Consider the following 22110-nt stretch of genomic DNA (forward strand, 5'->3'; position numbering starts at 1 on the left):
CCTAAATTTCCCAATTCAAATTATGAGGATATTTGAGCAATGGAGGTGCCTGCTTCTCCAGAGGTCTTTAAAATTAGGATAGGTTCTCACTTATTTGCAATTTAGAACAAAGGCAAAAATTCTACCCAAATTTCTGGCTCCATATCAAGCCCTGTATCTACAGGTTGCATTTTGTGGTGTTCATTTTGGCTCCTGAAGGTCTATTTTACATATAGAATTTATCATTAAAATTACAAAAATTATAAATAAGTTAATATATGTAATATATATAGACACATTTATACATATATATACATATATGTGTGTGTAGTCACATAACATTTTACCAAGTGCATTTGCATATAATATTTCATTAAAAGTCTCAAAATTCACTGCAAATTAAATATTATCTCTATTTTATAGATACAGAAGCAGAAATCTTAAGTGAGTTGATTAAAATCTCTAACAAAACCAGGAGACCTGGTTTCAGGTACTGTAGTTCCAAATCTCCCATTGTTTCCTCATATTCCACTTACCAAGCTTATTGCTTTAGCATCACCTCTCCCTATTAGGGTCACCAGTACAGAGTATGTTACACTTTGAAATACATGCTATAAAAGGAAGACTCAGACCAAACCTTCAACAAAGCATCCAGTCTGGTAAATAGTAATATTTTATATTTCAACTATCCTTGAGAAAAAAATTATTAACTGCCTAGATAACCTAGGATGGAAAATTTTATTTTTTTCCCCTTACCTAGAATGGGAGAGGAAAGTAGCAGAATCGTCAAACATCTGTTCTTGAAAATGAAGTATTGATATTTCATTTCTTTTTTAATTTAGTTTTTTAGACAACACATTTTGATTGGGCATTTATTAAGTATTAGGCACAGTGATAGAAACTGAGAATACAAAGATAAGAAAAAGACAGCATCTCTTCTGCGGTTGTTCATAGTTTAGTGGTGTAGGCTGTAATGCTTTTAACAGAGGGGTCCACAAAATGTTCTGAAAACTTCAAGGGGGAGAATGCCACTCTATTTTTGGAAGTATAAAAAACTGAATTGAGGGGCTTCCCTGGTGGCGCGGTAGTTGAGAGTCTGCCTGCCAATGCAGGGGACACAGGTTCGAGCCCTGGTCTGGGAAGATCCCACATGCCGCGGAGCAACTAGGCCCATGAGCCACAACTACTGAGCCTGCATGTCTGGAGCTTGTGCTCTGCAACAAGAGAGGGTGCGACAGTGAGAGGCCCGCGCACCGCGATGAAGAGTGGCCTCCGCTCGCTGCAACTAGAGAAAGCCCATGTACAGAAACGAAGACCCAATACAACCAAAAATAAATAAATAAAATTTAAAAAAAAACTGAATTGAGTATAAAATCACTTAAGAAAGGAAAAGAAGAAAAAATATAAATCTGTTGAGTAAGGAATTCAGATTGAAGGAAGTCCACATATTAAGGCTTAAAATAATGCAATTATAAAGAATATTCTGGAACTGGTATGTTGTGGAGAAAGAAGGGTTATACATCAGTCTGTAAATTAGTTTAGGCCAAGAAGAATCACAAATATCATTCTGAGATTTTTCTACTCATTCCAACAGTTCGTACGTGGAAGCATTGAAGGAGATCCTGAAATCTTCTGGCCAAGTCCCTAAATTTGATTTCCCTCAAAAGCAGAGCCTGAGACAAGGATTCTGTTACAAGTAATTTATTTGGGATGCAACCTCAGGAATCAAGGTGAGGGAATGGAGAGGGGAGAAAGGGAAAGGAGGAAAGCCATTAGTGGATGTCAAAATGAGTTGGTTACCACTTTGACATCTAGGGCTCAATCTGGCTTGGGATTCACTGGGAGATGCAGAATAGACCATAGTGTTGCCCTACCAAGTGTGAGGAATCTGGAGCATTCATCTACACTCTCTACTCTTCATCCACTGTGGGTAATTCCTAGGGCATTAACTTCCCAGAACTTCTGGCTTGACCTAAACTAAGAGCATTCTCATTAGATAAGCCTTTAGGTGGAGAGACAGAGGACATGTTAGCTCATAGGAGAGCCGTGTGTAGGTGATCTCTTAGGTGGGCCTGTAGTTTTATGAGACTACAAAGAGGATCATATTTATTTCTTTACAAAGTGTGAAACTACCCTATTCTATCTGGGAGGCAACAGCGGAGACCCCCTTGAAGAGGCTGTGAATTTTAAGTCATTAGGGTTTTCTTCCTTGTCATCTCCTTCAATGAGTCTGCCTCCATGGTAAATCTGAAACATGCCCAAACCGTATCATCCATGATAGAATCCCACTGCCTGCTGAGAAGGTTAGTTTTTAAAATCTGGGGTATCCTAATTGCAGTCAGCAGGCTTCCTTTGAATGCCTATGGGGCCTGGGAAAGCAAACTGTGTTTGTTATTTGTCCTCCTTGGGATATACAGTATCAAGAAACAAGGCCCACCTTCCAAGGCTTCAATCTCTTTTCTTGCTCCAGATTGCAAATGACATCCTTGTGTGGGATGCATTAAAATCCTTTGTGTCCTGGTATCAGCCGGAGGCCTGCTCAGTGTACACCCTGGCAGCTCTCATAATGAGGAATAATAGGCAACATGTTTCCTTAAGATTTGTTATCTTTTCTCACTCAGCCCCAGCCAATGGGTCTGCTGGGCATTTTCTGAGCCCTGCTTTGGTGCAATAATGTGGAAGGCGAGATAGTAGAGCAGCATTTGTTATGGGATTCCAGCTGCAAACCTAACATCTGCTGAGTATTCTGTAACTTTCTTTGAACATAATTAAATACAATCACCAACCTTCCCCTTGGCCTCCCACCATAGACCCCATTAGAAAAGGGGAAGAAACTGACATCAAACGTATGTGGAAAATGCTGAACAATGAAACTAATTCAACCTCAATTTACCCATCTATTTCTGCTAAAGAAGCATTTGAATCATTATTGTCCTGAAAGCTTTTTTGCTTTTCTTCCTTTCTTTTTTCCTTCCTTCCTCCTTCCCTTTCTCTCTCCTCTCTTCTCTCTCTCTTTCTTTCATCATTTTCTTAAACAAATATTTATTAAGTACATTCCAGTACCCATGCGAGACAGACATCTGCCCTTATAAGTTTAAAGTTATTTAAAACAAGTTCAGAAACATAGTATCATGATTAGTGGGAAAAGCATTGACTTTGGAATCAGATGTACCTGGGTATAAATGCTTTTCAACTATTTCCTAATTATTTCACTTCCCTGGGTCTCCTTTCCTCATGTATAAAATGGCAAATGTTATTTTTTTAAATTCACAAGGTTGTTGTGAAGTATAAACTAGTTAACAAACCATAACACATGAAGCAACATATTACAGCTTTTCTTTTTTCTGCTTGTCTCAGAACAAGTCCCTTTGTTCTTTGAAAAGAGTTAGACACTCCTTGTTTTCTGAATAAATGAGGAGGGGAATGTTAATCTTTTAACATTTTAAGAATATATGACTGTCTCTGGCCAGAAGAATATATTCCCACATTCATAGAAACAAACAATTTCAGAGTCAGAAGGGACTTTTACTCTATATAGATGAGAAAATAAACAACTTTAACGAATATGCCTCAAGTCATACAACTAATTGAGGGTTGAGAGTTGGCTGAAACTCAAGTCTTATGACTTCTCTCCCAGTACTCCTTCAACTCGCTGCTCTAGAGAGTCAATTTGAGAATATAGGTGACTGGCCCAAGGTGGAAATGGAGAATCTGTTGTAATCTCTCTCTTATATCTGCTACTAGATTCCGTTTTCTTTTTAAAATATGTTTGTAACGTAATTATGACATTTTTGTGGTAGAGAACATTAATTGCTCATAGAGCAGTCATCCCCATCCTCTTTTCTGAAATAGCCTTCATTCCACATAGAAGCTAAAAAGGATAGCTTCTTCCTTTCCCAGTCTCTTCAAAAGCTAAGATATGGGTATGAAATTAACGTCAGCTGATGGTACATGAGGGGATGACTGATGCTGCATGGGGGGAATGTGTTCTGTTACTTACAACTTACAAACTGTTTATTAAAAATATATATGCAAAAATAGTACAACTAATCTATAATGTTAATATTTCTATTTTGTTACATTTGTTTGCATGTCTTTGCATATACAGACATCTATGTGAGCTCAAACATGTACATATATATATATATACATGGTCACTTGTAAGTAGTATTTTGAAACCTTTTTTGTATGGTATTACCAATTTCCCATACAATTTAAAATTCTTCTACACCATTATTTTGGCTATACAGTACTCTAACTTTTGACTAACTGGATGTTTATTTAAGCAGTTCCCTACCGTTGATCATTAAGCGTATTTCCAACATTTTATATTATAAACAGCATCTTCATGACTATCCACGAAACTAGAGTTGTCTTTCTTTCCCATAGCATATTAGTTTTCTCAAAACTGCATTTATAATGGCATTACTTTACTGAGAAGCCTGGAAAGAGCAAGTTACTTTGGATAGTTTTATACTTTCCAAAGTGCTTTTATATTCATTGTCTCTTTTGACCCTCACAGTGATCTGTTGAAGGTGATTGGGTAGCTATTATTAACTCTATTTTTTAGATGAAAAAACTAAGGATTACTGTTTGATTGGCTTTCTTAAGAACTAAGCTAGCATGTGGCATGTCATTAAAGGTTTTTTTGACTCTGAAGTATAGTATCTTCTATCTTTCTTTTCTTTTTATCTTCCTACCTGTCTGCTTTCCTCCCTTTTTATTATTTTTTTGACTAAAGGAAACATTATCTCTGCCCTTGAGTTGCTTATAATTCACTGGGGGAGAAAGGCAAGTAAATTGACATTTACATTATCTTGTGAAAAACACAACTATGGGAGAATGAAGGAGTAGCTCTTAAATCAAACAGGAAAGTCTTCCTAGGAAAAGTAAAATTTAAGGAGAGATACTCCATATCAAGCTCATAATTCTCACTGAGGTGTTTTAAATTCCCTCTAATCAATTATAACCTCACTTTAAAATTTCCACTTCTTTGGAATTATGATATTACATTCAAATAAGGCAGAGTCCCTCCCTGTCTTTGACCATCGACACTGCCCTCATCCTAAACTCCTTGACTATACCAGCCCTCCTTCATTATGTATACAATCTGTTGTCTTATGAATACTTATTCCACTTAATATAATCTTCCCAAACCAGCCCCCTCTCTAAATCTTACTCATCACATGAAACCCAGTTCAAAGTTTATGTCTTTCATGAAACCAGAATCAACACCTATGGCTGTGCCTGAGAAATACAGAATTCTCATATAGTTGGAGAAGACTATAACCTTCATTCTGTAAAATTTTCCATTCTCTGACCACAAATAAAGAAACACTATATTGCCTAATATTATCAGTTATTGTGCCTTGGACCAGGGCTACAGAGATATTTAGGGTATGGTCACTTCTAAGAGAAGGTCATTGTAATAGTCCAAGGATAGTGAGATGGTAACCTTCTGAGAAATGAGTTCTATATGTGTCCCCTTTTCTTCCCTTCTACAGATTTCTGTCTTTCTAGCTTTTTGATACAGGTGAGTATTAAATGATAGTGGTCTTGCATCTGAGTTTTCATAATCTTCTCAGAATCTTAGAAGAGCTTCACAACTAGGACAAAATATCAGAAGGCTGAAGGGATGCCACTCAGAGGAGATTGAACAAAGCTGATATAAAAAGAGGCTGCCTGAGAAGGTGCTGACTGACAAAGACGTCCATTCAATGGACTTTGCTTTTGGAAGCCACTTCCCCTGGATTCTCAGAGATCTCTTTTTTTTTTTTTAATTTTATTTTATTATTATTTTTTATATGGCATTTTCTTATTAGTTATCTATTTTATACATATTAGTGTGTATATGTCAATCTCAATCTCCCGATTCATCCCACCCAACCACCCCCCACTTTCCCCCCTTGGTGTTGATACGTATGTTCTCTACATATCTCAGAGATTTCTGATAATACTTGGCAACACTGCTTTTGGAAATGGTATTTAGATTTATGTTAATAGACTTCACTGTAATTAACATCTATCAAAGCATTCAGGGGAATTTGGAAACTTTACCTTCTTGGCATGAGATGAAAGCAATAGAGAAAAGGCATTTTGGTTGACAACTAAGCCATAGTCCCAGAAATATCACTCAAGAACTCGGGATTTTGGCACTGAAAACAAAAGTACATAAATATATTGCTGAGGGCAATCTCCATAAATTGGATCTGAGTTGCCAAACCATGATGGAGGGCCAAAAGATAGGCAAGTTATGCAGACCATTAGAAGTTAAGTGGGCAAATATAAATTTAAAAAATTGATTACAGAAATACTTTGTTTTCTGAAGAACCTGACCTGTCCACACAGAGAAATGCATTTAATTTTATAATAAATACTTGCATTAGTAATCTAGTGTTGCAAAAAAAAAATTACCACAAATTTAGGGGATTAAAACAACACACTTTTACTATTCCAAAGTTTCTGTGGATCAGGAGTCTGGGCGCAGCTTATCTGGGTTTTCTGCAAGGCTGTAATCAAGGTGTCAGCTGGGCTCCATTCTCATCTGGAGGAAAGACTGGGGAAGAATCCACTTCTTCCAATTTGTGAAGAAGTTCACACAGGTTTTTGGTAGAATGTATTTCCTTTTGTAGGATTGATGGCCCTAGCTTCTTGCTGGCTGTCAGCTGGAGGCTGTCCTCAGTTCCTAAAGGCTTCTCATAGTTCCTTGATATGTGGGTTTTTCCAACATGGTCTTTTAATTTATCAAGTTGACAAGGAGAATTTCTAGAGCCAGTTGACTAGTAGAGTCATATATTTTAACATAATCATGGGAGTGATGTCAGATTCATCCCTTTCGCCATCTTTTATTGATTAGAAGCAAATCACAGGTCCCTCCCAAAATGCAATAGGAGGAGATTGCACAAAGCTGTAACCACCAGGAGGCAGAGATCATGGATATCATCTAGATCCGTCTGCCACTATAAGGAATAAAAGATTCATGGTTGCGTATGGATACACTGAGCTCTAAACTCAAGCATCATTTTTAAATCTATACCTTTCCTCTCTGGACTACTGCCACAGTTTCTGAATTGGTCTCTTAGCTCCTAATTTTACTCCTAAAAATCATCCTCCAGAGAACAAGGTTTATTTAAAATCCAGTTTTAACATGTCACAGACCTGCTGGTTGCTCTTCCCTCCCTAGTCCCCCACCTGCCTTCAGGTTAAATCCAGAATCTTTCAAATGGAACTATATTGAATGTATATAGTACATCTCTTCAGTTTTCCTTCTAGTCTCTTCAGCTCTGCTACTTATCACACTTCTTATATTACCCTGCATGTAGTATGCTATTTCTCTTCTTAACCTTTGCATATGATCACTACTTTCCCTCAAATAACTTCCTTACCTTCCCTGGCACTTCCTTCATCTGGAAAATTCTAACTTGTTCTTTAAGAAAATGCTGGCTTTGTCTCCTGTAAGAAGCCTTCTCTGTTATTTCCTTGCAGTTTCTCAAATTCTTTAATACTCTTTGCATAGCTGAACAGTTTAGTACCAACCCACTATATTATGTTGATCATTTTGTTTTTCTGTCTCCTCCAACTTGTCTCTGGACAAATTCAGGGAAGAATTATGTTTTGCTCACTTCAAAGTTCCTGATATTAGCATTGTACAATGTCATTTGAATGAATGGATGAATTAACAAAATAGTCCTTGTCAGTAAATATATAATGTCAATTTTGGCTTCAAGATTTTTTTTTCTTGAATGCACATCCTTCGTTAGATATCAGTATGTTGTAATTTTAGTAGTAGCATTTTTCCACGTTATTGGGTGCTTGAATTTCACCTATCGTTTTAGAAAAAATTTTAAAAGCTGTGAACATTGGATTTTTGAGATACAAGTTGCAAATATTCCCCCTTAATTTATCTATCATTTAATTTTGCCTATTATGTTTGGCAATAGTTTTAAAATTTTTTTATGAAGGTAAATATTTTCTTCTGATTATTTCCATGTTGTTCTCTTCTCTGGTTGACACAGAAAATTAAACAGTTCATGTGCCAAAGTGGAAGAGGGAAATTTACTCATTCTTTGGTTAACACTGATACCATAATCAGAATAGACACATACAGTGTAGTGGTTTAAATAAACATATCTCACAATGCCTTGCACACATCAGGTGCTCAATAAATATTAACTGTGTTCCTCCATTATTTTTAGTCACACACAATACCCATGTATTTGTAGGCAAATACATACAAACAAAGAAACACAAACTCTCCTATTCATATATTCTTAATTCAGAAACTGATCATGTTTAGGGGTTTTCTCAAAATATCATATTTTGCTTTTCAACATATATGTCTTAAAACAATAACAAATGTCTCACCATTCAGTAGGATGGGTCTGCTGTGTGGTTCCTCTGCTAGGGTCACCTGGGGTCACATATGTGACTTCAGCCATCTGGTTAATTACCAGGAGCCGGATGGTCCAAGAAGGCTTCACTCATATGTCTGGTGATTGGGGCTAAGTGATGTCTGGCCTCTCCCTCCACATGGTCTCACTGTTCCAAGAATGCAAGTGCAGAAGCTACAAGGACTCTTGATGCCCTTCTCAGAAGTTGTACAAAATCACTTCCACTGTATTCTACTGGTCACAGCATATCACAAGGCCAAACCAAAGTCAAGGGCTGAGAAAAGAGACTTCTTGTGAGGAGCTGCAAAGAACTTGAGGCCAATTTTGATCCACCAAATTGTATAGTTGGATTTTTAGACCAAGTCCTAAAGGGGCTCTATTCAGTCACTTGAACAAGTATCAGAATATAAGAGGAGCTTAAATACAGCCCTTAGTGAGTCAAGGAAACTCCTTAAAAAGTGAATATTCTCCTGTTCATTAATCATTATAAAATGTTTTGTCGTGTTAGGTGCAGCCTACACATATGGGGAACACTTGGAAATCTTAGGTTTTACACCCCACCAACTGGTTTCCTTTTAAACTCCTAACTTTATGTATAGATATGTAGGTACTCATATACATAGAAATATATAAACATGTATTATTTACATATAAGCATACTGTTATTCACAAACTGTATATAAATGTATCCCCATAGTTAAAAATATTTTAAAGTTTCAATCCAACTCCTTTATTGTGATTACATAGAGGGGAAAGTAATTTATATAAATACAGCCTGAAAGCCTTTCAAAAATCCCCTATAGCATGGTTTTTGGCGTCTCCCATCATTTGTTGATATGATGTATATGATAAAGACCACACAGGATTTATAGCTATATATTTTTTTAAATCACATAAAAAAATAAAAGGAAAGGTTGGACACTTTTTGTCGAAGTGCCACATTATGAGATATTTCAGTGTAGGGTATATTAGCAAAAACATGGAATGCATCTTTGGGTAAAAAGCACAGATCAGTATGGAAAGACTTTAAGAGTTATGATTCATTTTTTGGAAACTTCAACAATGTGCATTGCTAATCCTTTGTAGTTTTAATTGACCCTCGCCCTATATCTATCTTATTTCAACTTCCTGTATCCCTAAGTATAGCTGCAAAAATATTGGGCTGGCCAAAAAGTTCGTTCGAGTGTTTAGTAAGATGTTATGAAAACCCGAACGGACTTTTTGGCCAGCCCAATACTTTGATCTGCATATACTTTCCTTCTTAAGGAGCAACTAAGCAATCCTGTTAGGCCAGAGAAAATCATAAGTTACAGTGAGATACAAAATGACGTTAACAGGAGATTAACAAAGAACAGAAACTATTTTTTATGACGCAACCCTTAATTTAAAAAGCATTCATGAAGAAAGAGTTTTAAAGAACAACGAGATGAGCAAATCGACCACTTTTGAATTGTATCTATCACAGACTGTATATGTCAATATATCACAGATTGTTGTGTAGATTCCTCCAGCTTCTAGGGCAGCAGTTGGCAAATTATGGTCTGTGTTCTAAATACAGCTCACCCTCTGCTTTTGTAAATAAAGTTTTATTGGGACACATTCATTTGCTAATGTTTTTTCTACTGCAATTTTTGATATACAATGCCAAAATTGAATAGTCTTGAAAGAGATCATGTAGCCAGCACTACCTCAACAATTTACTGTCTGCCTCTGCACGCAAAAGTTCACTGATCCCTGCTGTAGGGCCTTGGATTTCTTTTGGCGAGGTGAATGAGAATCAGAAGTTGCAAACAAAAGCAGGAGGCATTTGTGGTTTACTGGGAAGAATATTTTTATCGATCATTGTCAAAAGGTTTGGGTTTGAATTTTGGTTGGCTATCTGTTGGCTGTGTAACTCTGGACAAGTTATTTAACCTGGGATTCTTATGTTTCCAAAGTCTCTGCTACTTTATCTCTGACCTTAAAATGGACGTTGATAAACATCCTGGAACAACTTTCTGAGCTGTAAAAATGCCGTATATATGTGAATTACTATTAATTATAGAAACCATTTAATACTGTTGACCAAAATATTTTTCTTTCATAAGCTTTGTAAAATTGCAGTCCTCTGTCTTCCCAGAGTAAGGTATGGTTGCAAAGGTGGCTTTTACCAATGAAATAGGAATCAAAGTATCACTGTGTCCTTTTGAAGGAGGAGTCATTTGGTAGGATCTTGGAACATAGTAACTAAAAAAGAAGAAAATCCAAATTAGGTGTTAACTTCAGTTAGTAATAATGTACGAATATAGGTTCATTAGCTGTGCCAAGTGCATCACACTCATGAGCGATGTTAACAACAGGGAAAATAAGGTGTCGGCTATATGTGAACTCTGTCCTATCTCTGCAACTTTTCTGCAAATACAAACCTATTCTCAAATCAAAAGTTTTTTGAAAAGATTATCTTGACCAGAATTCCTAGGGACTCATACATTTTTTCTCAATAATCAGGGTTTTCGGGGTCATGCCAAGGTTGAGAATAAAATATTTCCCTTGCCCTTCACATATGTGTTAGCTTTATTAATTCATGCAAATGTATTAATTCATTCAAACTAATGGATACTGTTAAATAGCTGCCTTACAACAGACCACATAGCAAACACTGTGCCGGGCACAGGAGGTATGGATTACAGAGTTTAATCAAATTTTATTTTTTTACTTGAAAAGAATAATAATCCTTGGGTCATTCTGAGTTGTACTTGTTTTTCTTCCACTATCATTACTATAAAATATTTAGAAAGTAAAATCCTCAGTTTTTAAAGGGTATACAACTGGGTCTACCAGTTTTTAAAGGGTATTCTCTGTAACAGGAAGAGTTCTTAGATTTTTTTCCTGCCAAAAGGAATGGATATAAACTTCAACCAGTCATCCTGGCTCAAAAACAGAACAGAGGGGTCATTGTTAAGAGATGAAGATGTAATGCAGAAAGAGAGAGAGCAGATCAGTACAGCAGACACAAGTCAATGCAATTCCCTGGTGATAAGTAATTGGCAGCAGACATGCTGCCGAATGTATTGAAGACAGAGAGAACCTTCTTAAATTCAGTGAATTTTAAACAAAGACCCCAGAGTAGTTAAAGACAGAGAATGAGGCCTGAACTTCAAATGATTGCAAACTAGAGGATTAAGTATTCTCTGCAATCCCTCATATGTGCTCTAACACATAAAAACAGCACTGGAAATGCAAAAACAATTGAGGCATAAAGAAATGTAGCAGAATGTGCAAAGTAGAAGAAGATAAAGGGGTTACAATTCTTAGTGCTGAGCAATTTGAAACATTTACTACTATATATCATTTATATTTTGTTTTGTGAACACACACACACACACAGATTAACCCTATAGTAGACTTTATAAAAATCTCAATTCATAGTGTGAAGTTCAATTAATCTAAAGTAAAAAAAATCTCACCATGAAACATACTGTGTATATACAGGCTAGTTGGGACTCATCTGACAGTTCCTTTTAAAGCTGTGACTTAAGTTTTGCCAGATAACGTGCTCTGTGGTTTTGTATGCATTCTCACCGCAGCACTAAGAGTTTGGAATTAGGAAACCCCATTTACAAATGAGGATTCTAGTTCACATAAGTAGATTAAATTACCAAATATAAGATAGCAAATTAGCATTGGATCCAGATTCAAACCCATCTTCCTAACAGGTAAGACCAAAATTCTGATGGTCAGAGTAGGCAAAATTAATTCTGATCCCGTTATCTCCTATATAATCTGCTTTAGCCATAATTGTGCCTGTATGGTATACTGAATGAATACATATAATTCTCACCAGTGAAACTGATCATGATAGGCTGGTTAGAAACAATAGAGTGGAGAGTCTGATTATTTGCCATGGTTTCTCGTGAAACACTAATGTCGTTAACCTGGAACGTGTGGACTGCGGCTGAGTGGGATGACGGGATGGCTGGGCCACAAAAGAACTTTCTTGAGAGATAGCAACTTCCTTGAGAGATATCTCATCCTTGAGAGGTAGCACAATTGAGTTAACAGAGTGATGCTTGCGTCATCCAGTAGGATATATATATGTCTTATCTTCCCACTCTACTACTTGTGTTGTCCTTTCTCTTCTCCAGCTTACTGATTTTGGGGGCATTTTTATATTGAAATATATCAACAATTAAAAAGCATATGGGACTCATTTGAATGGTTACATAATAATAATAAAACAAATACTTGTGTAGCCAATACCAAGCCAACAGTTTTGTAGCCATTAAGCTATCTTTACTCATCTCTTTTCCTCCCTACAAGAGGTAACCCTAATCCTGAATTTTGTCTCAATCTTTTCCTGGCTTTTCTCTGTAGTTTTACCACCTACTATGTATTTGTATTTAATAAATTATTTCGTTTTGGTTGGTTTTAACCTTTTATGTAAGTAGGATAATCTTACACACTTATTTTAGCCATCGTATGTTTGAGATTCATTCCTGCTACTAATGGATAAATTCCTGTTTCCTGCAATTACTATTTCATTTCACGAATGCTTCCGTTTATTTACTCATGTAGCTGTGCGGGGCAATTAGGGTTTTCCCAGTATTTACTAATAATGACACCGTTGCTGTGAATATTCGGATGTCTGGCTCCTGATCCATGAAAAAAATCTCCCTGCAAGTTTACCCAGGATATGTACCAAAGAGAGGAGCTCCTGTGTATCATGGCATGTACATGTTCAAATTTACTAGGTAATTCCACTTTTTCCCCAGAATAGTTGTAGCAACGTATGCCCCACTAGCAATGGGTAATAGTTCCCCATTGCGCCATATCCTCATTAACATTTTCTATAATCCACCTGCATAATTTTACCAAATTGGTCCATGTGAAATACTGGCTTAGCGGTTTAAATTTTTTATTTCTCTGATAATACAATTAAGCAATATTCTGTATGTTTATGGTCATTTGTGTTTCTACTTCTCAGGAATGCCCATTTGTGTTTTTTCTCATTTTATTTTCATTTCTTTCTTTCCCATAAATTCTTTGTGTATTCTGGACAGGAGCTCTCTGTCAACTATATGTATTAAAAGTATCTTCTTCCTGTATGTTGCTTTATCACTCTCTTTGTGGTAACTTTTGAGGACTAAGAGTTTGTGTTTTTAAATTTAATGTGGTTAAATTTATCAAGGTTTCCCCTTATGTTTTTTATTTTTATGTCCATTATAATTTCTTTCAATATCCCTTTCGGAGGGTTGTTTCTGGTTTGTAAAACTATGTTCCTCTATTGCGTACGTAATATTTATAGATACCGAAGCCTACTTAAACTCAGTATTCAAGTTTTCCTTTCAGTTTAATCCTTCTCAAAAATAGTTCTGACCTTCTCTTTCCCACTTTCCTGTCTGAACCTTCTTTGTGAAATATTACCATAACTAATTGAAAATTATTCTAAATACCCCTAAAGTCTAAATTAAGAATTACTTCATATTGGCTTAAATATCAGCTTCTTTCCGCCAACTCTCCCTCACATCCGGTACACTTCCTGAAAGGTCAGGAACTTCAGGGTTCTCCTTTCTTCTGAAATCATAGCAATCAGGCTCCGTGAGTTCCTTCATCTCGTCTGTGGAGGAATATTTTATTTTAAAAAAAGAGAGAGAGAGAAAGAATGAAAGAAGGTTTTCTTTCTAATCCCACACAGAGAAACATTCCTTTTTGTAGCCAGATCCACATCAAGATGCAGTCATTTGTTCTGATTTTTAATCACACTTGACTGAATTGCTTACCTTAAAAATGGTACAATTAAAGATATTTTCAGGTTTCTATTCAGCCATGCAATGTGGCTCTCAGCCCAGGCTTGCTCCTAACCACAAAATCTTCCACCAAACAATAGATGTGCAGAGATGTTTGCAATACTGATAAAAGACACAAATAATCTTCCACATATATTTTTCCTTGTTATGAAGTGAAGAAACAGGACTCTGGAGAAGTCTTTGGGTTGCAATTTAGAAGATATATACATTCGTCCTTCAGTATCCGTGGAGGATTAGTTCCAGGACTCCCCTGGATACCAAAATCTGCAGATGTTCAAGTTTCTTATATGTAAACTGGCTCTGGTTTCCAAGCGGAGTGGTTAAATCCGGGCAAGGAACCCACGGGTCGACTGTATTCTACCCTTAGTTCTCATATTAGAATCACTCACTGTGCCTCACTTTCCTCATCTATCAAATGGGAGTGTCGAAGTAACAGTTTAAAGTCTTTTGTTGATGTTGTTGTTTAAATATGTATTTTTTGTTTTAACTCTGTTTCTGGAAGACCCCATATTTTCAAATGGTCAGTCACTATATGTCCTTCTTATTAGGTAAGCAGTTTTATTAATGGAGGAGGGGCAGTAAAGCCCTTCAAACCCCTAGTATTTGGGAATAGGGTTGGAGGCATTACATCAGGTTGACTAAATATAACCAGGCATAGTATCTTACTCCAGACCCTGACCTCCTTTACTGCCATGGAAGAAAACAAACTTAATTCTGTCCAGCTGTTTTTTTTCTAGCCGTATTTTCATTGTCAGTGAGCTCAGACACAACTTACAATATTATTTTCAACATAAGTTGGCCTTGACTATATATTGGTACACCAAATTTCAGATTCACTTCCAAGGAAGAAAGCATTTTGATTAAAACATGTTTGAATTTCGACCTTTTTACTAAATCTTTTTCTTTCCTGTTTTTCTCCTCCACATAAATATATAAAACAAATGTTCAAGTCCAAGACAAAGATAATTCTAAAGTTCTTTTTTCTACGTGGAAAGTACAGTGTGAATTAACATACAAGTGCTTACTACGGGATAAGAGCTTAATAAATAGCTTCTCTAGTCGTTCATCTAAAAATTTTTATTGAAGATTAATTTATGAAAATTGTGGCAGGCTAACTTTGGTCCCAGCTGTCATAAAACTTCTCATGGGAGACAAAGACAATAAACTGGTGTTAGTGGGCATTATTGCTAAGTCTAGAGCTGTCTAAGAAATAGAACTTATTTTCTAGAGCTTAATATTTGTTTCCAAGTCCCATTCTGCTGGAAGAGAATGGCCTTAGTTCTTCCCAGGGTTTTATGTCTCTAGAGTTATGCCACTGATCTTGGGTCACTATGGGGACAACACGATGGTCCTCAGCCCTGGTCTGGGTAGCCCGAGGATTACCATTGTCTGAAATTTATGGCACTTTTGAGTTTTGTAGTTTATTTTCTGTTGCTTCTGTACTGTGCTTGGAGCAAAGTAATGTTTTGGTAGAGCTCCCATTTACCTGGTCATTCTGTACAACCATTTCACTCACTGTCTTTATTGTGTCCCCAGCAGAGCTGCCAGGAAGTGGTCCTCTGATACCTCTTCATCTTGCTACTCACTTTCTCCACACAGGACCTGAGAGATAGGTCAGGTGGCTGGAATTTCTTTCTACTCTTGGGTGAATTTTTCTCCTTTCCTGTTTCCAGCCAAGACACCTGTTCTCTAAAGAGATCACATTTGAAACTAAAGGAAGAAAAGGGTTGAGTCATTCACAGATTGAGAGAAAAACGTTTGAGTAGGTTCATCATGGTCTGGTTGTGTTTGGAGAATTATTCTAAATATATACTTTCAATTCTTTCTTCTAATATTCCCATGAGATGAGAACTTATGATTTTATTGATAAAAATTAAAGCTCACTTTGTTAAGGCATGCCAAAAGCTCTCAGCTAATATACAAATATAGCCATTGTAGTTATAAAAATTCATAAGATTGAAAAGAAAAATAGGTGGGATAGGGTAGAGTGGGGAACCTGACCTTGGAGGAGAGGAAGAGAGTCCCTGAAAATAGATATATACCTGAGTCCTGAAGAATTGAAGAAGCAGCTGAATGAACAGTTGAGAGAAAAGCTTCAGGTTGAGAGGATATTGTGTGTGAAAACCCTTATATGATAAAGAAGTGAAATGTTTGAATTCTAGTCATTAAGAAGACTAGAATTACACCATCAAGCATGCAGGTGAGTGGGCCACAAAGTGAGCCAAAAGAATAAGGCAGCAGAGATACTGCCTACCCTTGAGAACAGGGCTGAGGGTTTGGAACTTCAGATGGCTTTATGGTTACCTTAGTATATGATTCTAGCTTCACCATAAAGCTAACACACAAAAAAACAGGAAGGAGAAAAAGAAGAAAACCTGTATTAGTTTCTTATTGCTGTTGTGACAAATTTGCACAAATTTAGTGGCTTAAAAGAGCACAAATGTATCTTCCAGTTATTGAGGTCAGAAGTCCAAAATTATGTCTTTATGCGATTAAAGTCAAGATGTCAACAAGACTGAATTCCTTTTGGAGGCTCTAGCAAACAATCCATTCTTTGCTTTTGCCTGTCTCTAGAGGCTGCCTGCATGCCTTGACCCATGGCCCCCTGCCAACAATGACATCACTCTGACGTATGATTCCACTGTCTTGTCATCTCCTTCTCTGACTCGGAGCCTCTTGCCTCCCTTTTATGAGAGGCCACGCGATTGCATTTGGTTCACTTGGATAATCCAGAACCTCGCCATCTCAAAATCTCTTTTACCATGTAGGGTGATAGTCACAGGTCTTGGATTATCCCACAGGCATCTCTGGGGAACTATTAAAATGCCTACCACAAGGCCTACATAATTATAAAGATTTTAGAAAGAAGACTATTTATAAAATCAAATATATTACGTTGTGTTGTTATAATGTTAAATGCTAAATAAATGGACTACTGGAACACTATTCAGGGGTAAAAAAAAAAAGGGACTGCAATAGATAACAATGAATCAGATCTTACGTTACATAATGATTTACTAAAATATAAAGCATATACAGAAGAATGAAAATGGGTTAGGTGACTGAGGATTGATTAAAGACCTTTATTTTTTCTCCCATAAACAAAACTATTTAGAGGAATAGGATAGTATCAAATGAGAAATATTTACTCCTTTATTAAAGAAAGAATCCAGATAAAAGAGTGATAATTGATTTAGCAGATGTGTTGGATGTCTTCTCTTTGCCCTTGCACATCTACTTTCTACCTCTTCCTGCTCTGATCTCTGTTCTTGGACCTGACTTTCATGGACTGAATCAAAGAGTGCTCTTGTCCCCTGACTTCTGGTAGGGCTCATCCAATAGGGAGTCTCAGAAAGAATTTTTTAGGGTTAGGGGATTTATTTTCCCTGGCACTGTCCCTGTGGGGTTGCTATGGACTGACTCATTCCTACATCAAAGACAACCCTCCCTAAAAGCCTCTCTCCTATTGGTTTCTCCTCATTACTCTTTTCCTCCATTCCATTGGGTCTCACCTATCTTTTGTGGTTCCTTACACTGTACCCACAGCTTTGTTAATTTTATTAGATCCTCTTCGAATGATCTAATTTTGTAAAATCCATCTGTTTCTTGCTGGGTCTCTCATAGATGCAGCAGAGCAGAGAGAACTATACAACTGGAACATATGTAGTGAAGAAGGTGTGTGAAAGGAGAGGTGATGCATGTTAGAGATTGCAGGAAGGGCTGCACTTTGAAAGCAACAGATGAAATGGGAAATGGAAGTTAACATGCGTAGAAACAGAGATAGCAGGTAAAAGTCCATGTACGGGAACACTCAAGCCTACTTTTCACCTCCTCATATAGGAGTCTAGCAGCCAGGCTACTGTTTAGCAGGAGATTTGCATGTAAGAAAATATATGAAAGCAAAATATGTATTTAAACATTCAGATATTTAAGGGAAACCCATAAGATTTATCTCACACGTACCTATTTTAAGAAAGGTACTCTAGGATGTGTTTCAACAAATGAGGGAAGAAGAAATAAGAGAAAAATAATAATAACAGAAGAGGTAAAATCTGTATAATACTAAGGAGAGTAAAAAGATATTCCATCTGGAAGCATCTGGCTCAGATGGGAGCAGGAGAATGGAAGGCTTCAAGTAATGAAAGATAATGGTTTATTCAGTTTTTAGCCTTACTTAAAAGCTTCATATTAGTTCTTTTTTAAATAAATAAGAATATCTTAAAGTGTTAATTTATCAGGATTTTGACAATAATTTTCCCAGTGTGAAGTAAACAATTAATTCGTTCATTATTATCTTGTTGTAGTGACATTTGAAGTTTACATTAGTTAAATATATGCATATTTTTATAATTTTTTCTATCACATTTCTACACAGAAATTTTTACTTCCATAAGGTTTAGTCAAATATCTACCTATATTTTGTTTTCCTTTCAAATTGGATTTAACCCTTTAATTTTCTAGGTATTATTGTGACTTGCAGTAGAAAGATAATGGTTTACTTGAGTTTTTGAAAATAACTTCCATTACAACTGTTCAGTGACCCGTTCCCTTACAAATTTTTTTTTAATAAGATTATATATTAGAATTCAACACATATATAAAAAGCATGTAAGAAATAAATGTTGAATTTATTTCTAGGTGTGCACTGTGTACACACCTAGAATAAGAAATATACCATGACCAATACCCCAGATGTCCCTGTCATGCTCCTTCCCTGTCACTATCTCCCTAATATCTATCACACAAATATAACTGTTATACTGAATTCTAACACTGTGTATTAGTTTTGCCTGCTGTTGAACTTTTTATAGATGAGATTATAAAATATCGTAAATTACATCCGGATGTGTTCACTCAACATTCTGTCTACGTATTCTTTGATTTTCAAATATTTGGGGATTTTCTAGTTATCTTTTGAGTATGGCTTTCCAGCTTACCTCCTCAAAAATCAGAAAATATCTCCAAGAAAGAGAACACTACACTTATTCAAATTCTTCCTTTCCTATCTGACAAACTGTGCAGTTGGGAGACCAGTCACTCTTCCTTTGGCATGTAGTGTTTGACTGGGTACTGAAGCTGCATTTGGCCTCTGTACCCTGACACCGAATTAAATTTCAGAGGCAGAGTTTTGGGTGAAGTAGAAAAGAATAGCTTTATTGCTCTGCCAGGCAAAGGGGGCCCCAGTGGGCTAATGCCCTCAAAACTGTGTCCTGACCTGGGGAGTGTAGTGAGGAGTTTTACAGTAATCGTTCAAAGAGAGCGTGATCCGCTCAAGGACATTCTGCTGATGGGTTTGTGGTGAGGTAAGTGGGAGTCGGCATCATCAACCTTCTGGTTCCAGCTGGTCTGGGGTCTGTGTGCTGGTGCGTACCATACCCTTAATTGCTCTCACCTGGTGGGGGTTTCAGTATCTGTAAAACAGCTCAAAGATGTTGTTATGTATATCACTTGTCTGGGAACCAGGACCCTGCCCCAAGCCTGCACTGTTGTTTCTTGACAGTTCCTCCCTTGTCTCTGCATCCCCTCCCTTCCCTAATTAGCAAATGTTTGAACCTGCGCAGTTGGAACCCAGGGAAGGTCATGGAAGCTGAATGAAGCCTATTTCCTGTAATCAAGAAATGGGGGGGACGCAGAAAGGCTTTTCTGTCCAGGAGCCCCACAGGGTGCTGCTCAGTTTCAGTACTATGGCTCGTGTAGGCCTTAGGAGAGGAGAGCATCATCTTTTTCTATTCAATGGCCACTATTGCTCTGAATTTGGCCCATGTAATCCGCAGTCCCCTAAGTTGTACCTGGAGACAAACTGCAGGGGCTGGAAGGTGCAGTGGCAGCCTCACGGGAACCTGTGCCTCAATGGAGTACAAATTGCTTCCTTCATCAAGGAGCACAGAGGGCACCTGCAACATCAGGAGTCTGTGGATGCTGTGAAAGCAGGAAGTCCTTGAGGTGCCTATATCCACCTTCCAAAGGCAGAAAAATGAAGTGTAACTATAAAGTCAGATTAACTTTGTCCATTTAAAAATGTACCCCTCAATGTATAGTAAGATATTTACTCAAATAATGTGGCCATCACTCCAGATAAGTTGCGATTCTTTTCATGGAATTGTCTTAGGCTTTAAACAATGTTACATTTAATAGGTTCGTAACAGAAAACTATCCTCTAAAAGTGAGTGTCAATTTTGGAAATAGATTTGAAGTGTCTCAGTATAAAATTAGGGAATGACCTGGGTGTTATCATGTGGGGTCACAAATAAGGTGACATTGCAAAGTAAGGAGACTGGCTTATGCGGATGACAACTATCTTAATTTAGGCTGCTGTAACAAAAATATCAGAGACTGGGTTTTTCAACCAACAGAAATTTATTTCTTACAGTGCTGAAGGCTGGGAAGTTCAAGATCAAGGCACCAGCCCATTCGATTCCTGGTGAGGGCTCTCTTCCTAGTTTGCCAAAGGACTCCTTTTTCTGTGTCCTCATGTGGCAAAGAGAGCATCTCTCTAATGGCTCTTCTTGTAACAGCACTAATCTCATTCATGAGAGCTCCATCCTCATGACTTTATTACCTCCAAATACCATCACACTGGGGATTAAGGCTTAAACATATGAATTTGTGGGTGGCATCAACATTTAGTCCATAACAAAAACCGACTGAAAGTAGTTCACAAAAGAAAAGTCCAGCTGTGTTTAGAGAAATGACATGATGCCCTTGCCCAAATCTAGTCTTTTCCTAGTCTTCACTGTCTTAATAAACAGCACACTGTTGAAACCATGCAACTCAGATTGGGACTTGAACCCGTGGTCTTTTAACTGACATCACCCAGCTGGTCTCTGGACTTAATGAAGTTCAGTTTCTTGATGTCTTATCACAGAAAGAATTCAGTGAGAGACAAAGTGATAGGTAAGAAGTGGATTTATTTAGAGAGAAACACACTCCACAGACAGAGTGTGGGCCACCTCAGAAGGCGAGAGCACCACCAGGGTATGGGGTTGTCAGTTTTTATAAGGGTGGGTAATTTCCTAGGCTAATAAGTGGGAGGAGTATTCCAGCTATTTTGGGGAAGGGGTGGGGATTTCCAGAAATTGGGCCACCGCCCACTTTTGGCCTTGGAACTGTCATGGTGCCAGTGGGTGTGTCTTTTAGCTTGCTGGTATGTTATAATGAGCATATACTGAGGCTCAAGGTCTAGTAGAAGTTGACTCGTCCACCATCTTGGACCTATTTGGTTCTAATCAGTTTATGTTGTGTCCTCGGGCTATGTCATTCTTTTAAAGGTTGTGCCCTGCCCCTTCCCTCCTGTTTCACTATTATTTATTAACAAGTCATAAATAATTTTATTTATTTGTTTATGTGTTTGATTACTGGTATATTTTCAATCTAGCTTCTTAATATGTGTCCTCTATGGGGAATGATACCTTATTTCTTATGTTCACTGATGCTATACAATAGGTATCAAAAACTCTTTGCTGAATAGAAAAGTAAATAAGGCATTTTGGTTTCATGAGTACCCAGTATTTCTCTCTTTTCTATCTTCGCTGTGGCACCATGGGGGTTCAGAGCAGTCTTGATTGACATAGCACTCCTGTGCAGATAATGGGCCCTTTTTCAAAAACTTCTCTCAACCCATTGCTATGGCTGTGTCCCTACTTCTAATCATCTCTATCCAGAGGGACGGAATGGTACCTTTATTAAAGTTTCAGGGAGTTTTCAACTGATATCAGTGTTGAAATGTGAAGAATTGATTGAAATGAAGAGTTTTCAGCTCTTAGACATAGAACAACTATTCCATTTATCAGTGGCTATGTAACAAACCACCACAGAACTCAGTGCCTTAACACAACAACAACTTAGTATTATCTTTCATAGTTCTGGAGGTTTGGAGGCTCAGCTGGACATTTCCCATTTGCTATTTCTCATGCAGTTCCAGGGAGGTGGCAGATGGGTTTGGGGTCATATGGAGG

At 37.3% G+C, this 22110-nt stretch overlaps 1 pseudogene across 1 annotated transcript in view; it reads right to left on the reverse strand.

Moving 5' to 3' along the window:
* Positions 1 to 13960, reverse strand: part of LOC309646756 (metalloendopeptidase OMA1, mitochondrial pseudogene) — a 42507-nt pseudogene extending 28547 nt beyond the window's left edge. Inside the window, exons 1-2 of the transcript in view lie at positions 13874 to 13960; positions 12251 to 12381 (exon numbers count right to left, since the gene is read on the reverse strand). The product of the transcript in view is annotated as a metalloendopeptidase OMA1, mitochondrial pseudogene (transcript). The remainder of the gene's footprint in view (positions 1 to 12250; positions 12382 to 13873) is intronic.
* Between the last annotated feature and the right edge of the window lie 8150 nt (positions 13961 to 22110).

Source organism: Balaenoptera physalus (assembly GCF_965194825.1).
Source record: "Balaenoptera physalus genome assembly, chromosome: 17".
Lineage (NCBI taxonomy): Eukaryota > Metazoa > Chordata > Mammalia > Artiodactyla > Balaenopteridae > Balaenoptera > Balaenoptera physalus.